General features: G+C 32.1%; 1 pseudogene; it reads right to left on the bottom strand.

Annotated features, from left to right (window-relative positions):
- Positions 1-5118: 5118 nt before the first annotated feature.
- LOC105856802 (ribose-phosphate pyrophosphokinase 1-like) lies at positions 5119-5753 on the bottom strand (annotated as a pseudogene).
- Positions 5754-7008: the final 1255 nt, after the last annotated feature.

Below are 7008 nucleotides of genomic sequence, written 5' to 3'. Positions count from 1 at the left end.
CTTCAGGAAATGGCTGTATATCACCCTTGTACTGAGTTTCTCACACCATTTTATGCTTTGGCTTGATAAATTTGATCTCTATAAATCTCAGATTTTACCAACAAGCCAAGAGGTTTTCAAAAAAGCCTACCAGATACTTTTATTGTGAAAAAATGCTGAATGTCTTCAAATGATCTTGTTCTTAAGGGAGAACTGACTTCAGGAAATCTTTTGTAAGTTATATTATGGTAGGCAAAAAAAAGAACTGTGAAGAAAAGATGTGTTTCTTGACACTCCCTTAACCTACTGTTATAGCAATAGATTTTCCTTGGTGGCATTACCTTAAGTAAATGGGTTAGATTCACAATTATATTTGGAGAAAAGTTTGAACTATTATATTATTTTTGGAGCAGGGGAAAGCTGTTTCTTTATTTAATGTATATTTTATTATTTTATCAAGGTTTATAATTCCTTATCAATGTAGTAAGTTTAAATATGAGTGATTATTTTGTAATTGCTAACACATTTATGTTAATAAGTGGGATCTCTTGAAGTTGCTCTAGATTTAATAATAGGATTCTTGCTGTAATATCTAAATATTGCATTAAAGTTAAAATAGTATAATACTTGATCCTTATAAATAACAGTTTCTACTAATAAAATATTGTGTTTAATTTATCATTAATTTTGGCTTTCATAGCCAATAAGTCAGTAACACTGAATCAGATTGAAGTTAAATATTCTCCTCAATTGATATGGCATTTTATATACTTTCTAGGTCATCACTTTTTCTCCATGTATCTTACATATTTTAATAAACTCTTTGAAATCAAAATAGTTTGAAAGACTAAATAAAAAAACTTTAGTGAAAGAAGGTGGCGGTCTCATAAATTAAGAAAATGCAAATCAGAACATAGGAGGGCAAAACAAACAAAACTAAACAAGCAAACAACTGTATCTCCAAGATGGTACATAGTTGCCATGTAGCTTCAAGATATCTCATAGAAATTTTTGTTATTAACATATATACACACCCTTAAAGCATTATACTAAAAAAATGTAAACTCCTATATCTCTAATCAACTGTTAATTTAAAAATGCTACACAAGATTATATTGGTCCCTTGAAATAAATTAAATATTTTCAATATTCATAGATGAAAATATAAAAGCTAGAATTCATGAAGTTCAATAACTTATAATGAACAATTTCATGTAAATGAATAAGCAAGCATACTGTACTTTTAACCTGATGCATACATAATTTTTTTCAGGGATAATGGCATTTAAAAACATATGGATATCATTATCAAAAATATGTATATTTAAATAATATGCTAAATAAATATTACACAATAATTTACATTTACTGATAAACATTTATGCTTCAACTAAAATTTGTGAATTATATTCAAAGTAAAATAATGAGAGCTCAAAGATTTCATATGACAGGAACTCATAGCATAACAGTAAAATAAACAAAATCAAAGTTCAAATCAAAATAGTTTCTGACAGAAAATTATAACATCATCTACAATATCTTCCCATATTGTTATTTTATGAGTTAAGAAACAAAGCAAAAGATATATGTATATCACATATATATTGTAGAAAAGAGTGGCAAGAGTCTAAGGACTATTCATTGTAGCACTTAACCAGTGTTTAACTCACACATGCTTTCTTAATAAAATTTCAGATGCTAAAATTGTGCTGAATTTAGACAGAAATATACCAAAATAAAAACCCTCCAGCTCCATCCAATAGTTGGTTATTGTTTGGTTTAACAAGGAAGTGTCTACATTCTGAAAGGTTTATTCGAGATCATCTTACATAGTTTGTCTTTTTTGAATTATGTAATTAAAAGAACATCTCAGTTTGTTATTTATTACATGATAAATCTGGTGCTCAGAGACCTACCATTTAACACACTGGGATCCTTTAAAACCTGCAATTACAATTGCATAACTTCCATGGGGAGGAAAAGGAAGAATTCATAAAAAATATCTGGGTTACAGCATTTCTGTTATTTGAGATTTTAAAAATATTGCTGCAAACTTTTAAACCCTACCAAAGGGTTATATCAAAAAAGTTAAAACTCATGGTGTGAAAAACAATTTGAGCTGATTTTGTATTCTTTAATGATAATTTTTGGTATTTTTAGCATGGAGGTATGATTATAATAATAAAAATAAGGCCAGGATCAATTTCCCACCTCCAAGCATTAGAAAGAAAGTAGCAGAACAAGGCTGAGTCTTAGTTTATCAATATATAAAATGAGTATAATATCTGCCATAGCTCCTTTAGGATCTTACTAAGGATTAAATAATTTACTTCTATGGAACCACTGTGTGACCTGCCAAATAATAAACATAATTTATTATTTTATTATCAAATTCACTAATAATGTAATAAAATCTTTATGTTAATTTAAACTCTAGCAATCACACAGATCAAATGATTACTTAGTTTTGCAACATTTCAGGGCCTGGAGCTACAGATCATTTAAAATGTCATCCTAAGACTAATTATTTTAGCAAGACTTTCCCTCAAAATTTTACAGCACACCATTTTCAAGTAAATATTTTAATGAACACTTCAGCATGGCAAATGAGAATTTATAGTACTTTAGTTTTGGAAATATTTTTTTCCAATGTTATCATCCAGAATTTTCATATAAACCATCTCATTTTTTTAAAAAGGAAAGAAAGAGCAATAAGCAATTTTTATACTTTATCAGTTTAGTGCCTCTACACCACCCCCTCCTTAATAAGCAAATTTACTGTAAACTATTGAATACAAGGTAAAGGAAATGTTTGGTCACTGTTGTAACCTAACATATGATAGATTTTAAAATTCATATTATTTTTGAATGGGGAACACTGCAAGCTAAGAAATTTGCAATACAATGGGTTCCTGATGGAAATAAATCAAATCCTCCCTCAAACGTCACAGGATTCTCACAACTAAAGAAGATACATGGAAAAGAAGCTCACAATTCCAAAATTATAAAATACTGTAAGTACCTGTTTATGTGTTAAATCACATTTATGAATTTATGTATGTTTTGAACCATCCTTGCATACCTGAGATGAATCCCACTTGGTCATGGTGGATTATTTATTTTTTTAATGTATCTCTGAATTCAGTTTTCTATAATATTATTGAGGATTTTGGCATCTATGTTAATAAGGGATATTGATCTAAAGCTTTCTTTTTTGCATCATTTCCTGGCTTTGGTATCAAGGTGATACTCGCTTCATAGAAAGATCATACGATTATCTTAATAGATGCAGAAAAAAAGTATTTGATAAAATTCAGTACCCTTTTATGAAAAAAACTCTTAGCAAAACAGGCATAGATAGAACATAATTCAATATCATAAAAGCCATATACAACAAACCCACAGCCAACAATATACTGAATGGGGAAACGTTGAAAGCATTCCCACTCAGAACTGGAACAAGTCAAGGAAACCCACTGTCATCACTTCTATTCAAAATAGTGCTGGAAGTCCTAGCCAGAGCAATCATGCAAGAGAAGAAAATTAAGCGTATTCAAATGGGAAAAGAGGAGGTCAAACTATTGCTCTTTGCTGATAATATGATCTTATATTTAGAAAACCCCAATGGTTATATCAAGAGAGTACTGATAAATAAATTCAGCAAAGTCTCAGGTTAAAAAATAAATGTGCACAAATAGTAGCATTCCTATATACCAACAATACTCAAGGTTATAATCAAATCAAAGACACAATACCTTTCGCAGTAGCTACAAAGAAAATAAAATGCCTAGGAATATATTTAACAATGGAGGTGAAAGATTTCTACAAAGAGAACTGTGAATAACTGAGGAAGGACATTACAGATGATGTAAACAAATGGGAAAACATATCATGCTCATGGATCAGCAGAATCAACATTATTAAACTGTCCATATTACCCAAGTGATTTACAGATTCAATGCAATTCCCATCAAAATACCAATGCCATTTTTTTTTGCAGATCTAGAAAAAAATAATTATATGCTTCCTTTGGAACCAGAAAGGAGCCCAAATAGCTAAAGCAACCTTAAGCAAAAGGAACAAATCTGAAGGCATCACTTTACCAGACTTTAAGCTATACTACAAGGCTATAGTAACCAAAACAGCATTACACTAGCACAATATTAGAGACATAAATCAATGGAACATGACAGAGACCCCAGATATAAAACCATCTGCATATTACCATCTGATCTTTGACAAAGTAGACAACAATATACAATGGGGGAGAGAATCCCTCTTCAATAAATGATTCTGGGAAAATTGGATAGCCACATGTCAAGGATTGAAACAGGATTGATATCTCTCACCACTCACAAAAATTAATTCAAAACAGATGACAGACGTAAAGAATTCTAGAATAATAAGAATTCTAGAAGAATATGTTAGAAAAGCTTTTCTATATATTGGCCTGTCCAAAGAATTTGTAACGAAGATCCCAAGGCCAATCACAACAGCAATAAAAATAAATAAATGGGGCTTGATTAAATTAAAAGCTTCTTCATAGCCAAGGAAACAATCAACAGAGCAAGTAGACAACCTACAGCATGGGAAAAAATATTCACATGCTATACATCCAATAAAGGACTAATAACCAGAATTTATGAAGAACTCAAGCAAATCAGTACAAAAAATAAAAAAAAATAAAACAACCCTATTAGAGTTGAGATTACCCAGGGCTCTTGCTGTAATTTAGCATAGATCTTGGAGAACTTGTCCCACATAGGTTAGTTTTCTTGCTAGTTGTTCTGAACAAAGAAAACCCTGAATCATTCACACACAAAGTAGTCTGAGCTTCCCCAATCACTGTCAAGCACCCCTACATATCTCAATAGACTATAACCTTGTAACAGTTAAACTGGAGTTTAAGCTGCAAAGCTCACAAAATAAATAAGAAAACCAGAATGAGACAATAAAGGTAGGAAATCATAGCAGCTAATCTTAATCCATCTTTCCTCAGTTAGGATAAACTCTCATATATTTGATATGGGAGGTAGAAAGCTATACTGGTGCAAGCTGGGTCTTCTGCTGAATTTGTCATCATATACCAAGGGAAAATAAGGAGCGGTGTTGATTTTATTTTTTAAAAAGCCTCAGGATTTATTCTATTATAAATGGACATGGCTGAACAGGTAAAAAACAGATTTGGCATTTTGAGTTCTCTGAGGCGAAGTCCACAATCAACTGCTCTGCAATGGAGGTCACACTGTTAGCTTCAGCGGTATCAAGTGAGGCAATAGTGCAGTTCTTCCACTCAAAGATATTCTACCTTATCCACTTCAGGACAACTGGCTTTGCATACACATTGTCCACTGGGATATCAAAAAAGATGTGAGTTTGAGAAGTACATAGGTCCATGGTGATAACATGCTTTGCACCTTCTGTAGTGGCATATTTGTAATAAGCTTATATGAGCTTGGAGCCCAGCTCTTATTCATCTTATCCTGCTGGGCATAAAGGAAGCATGCGATGACTGCAGTAACACGGCTGGCTGAAACAAGTTTGCAAATAGTAGTCATGATCAAAAGCTCCATTAAGTTGTCACTGATTTTGCCACAGCCACTCTGAACAACGTAGACATCCTCTCCATGTACACTTCTGCCAATTTCCACACAGGTCTCCTTGTTGCAGAATTTCTTAGTCACCACTTAGCCTAACTCCAGGCCCAGGCAGTCAGCAATTTTCTGGGATAAGTCCTGGTTAGAGCTGCCACTGAAGATTTTGATGTTTGGCATCTTGGCCAATTATCCTAGACACTCTTCACTAAATGATCATTGCTACTGCAAAGACCAAAATCAAAGTTGGCCCAGAGACTCACTACTAATTGCTTAGAGTTGCTGAGATAAATTCCCCTCATTTCACTAAAATTCTGAAATGGTTATTTAATTACATTGATAGATATTTTCTTTCTTTAAGAAAGACCTTTCTTACCACAAAGTCAAAAAAATTTTTGCTTTATTTTCTTCAAAAACATTTATAATATCACTGACTTGTTATCTTATTGATTAATTCATTTGGCTTTACATTTTGATCTCTAATTAATTTGGAGTTTATTTTTGTGTGTGTGTGAATGATTTGGGGTGGAAATTGGGAGACAATTCTCCATGGGTCTTTCATATCCACATATCTTGCAAGACAAGCAATAACTGAATTTTTTCTTTGTTTCAAATGACATTCAAGAATGCTAGTATAGTAAACAGTCTTGGAGTATGAAGAGAATGCTTTTCTCTAAAGCGAAGGAACAGCATGCTTATTGTCTAATACCTAAGAATTAAGTCCTCTAAGAAAAGGATTCCTCTCTCTAATGCAACACACTTTTGGCAAGATGTCTCCAGACCTCTATGTGAAATCCTGAGTGAATTGAGTGATGGGGAACTAAATAAAAAATTAAGACACTCTGCCCACTGTCATTGCAGCAAGTAATAAAATGTACTTTATCTCTAACCCAAGAATTTCATGCCTGCTACCATAATCCATAAAATTTCTTGCTGAACTATTTTTATTGATTTAGGTAGTGTATCAGTTGATTTTCTCAGATCTTTTAGATAAATCTGAAGACAGTTATTACAATGGTGATAGAGGGTGGAGAAATACAAACTTATTCAATGTCTATTTTATTTCCATATTTTATTCCTGGAAAAGCTATAAAAAATTTGATAATCGAAGACCAAAATAATGAGAAGACTTAAATAAATAAACTGCAAGTTTCTCAATGAGTTCGAGGTTGGTTGGTTGGTTGTTTTTTTATTTACATTATATCCAATTGTGGCCCAGTAAAATTTTAACAACTAATTCTCTGGAAGAAACTCTGTGAGAGGAAGCTCTAATTGTACTGTTTGCAGATTTACATACTATAATTACTCTTATCATGGCCAATTTCAAGCTACCAACATTATATTACTGAACACAGAGTTAGAAGAGATAGTAGCCTACAACCATGCAGTATTCTCACCTAACAGATACAATAGATGTAAATAACCTCAGGATCAT

This window comes from Microcebus murinus, chromosome 15, assembly GCF_040939455.1.
Source record: "Microcebus murinus isolate Inina chromosome 15, M.murinus_Inina_mat1.0, whole genome shotgun sequence".
NCBI classification, from domain to species: Eukaryota; Metazoa; Chordata; class Mammalia; order Primates; family Cheirogaleidae; genus Microcebus; species Microcebus murinus.
Note: the sequence above shows the minus strand (reverse complement) of the source record. Positions and strands in the feature narration are given on the sequence as shown.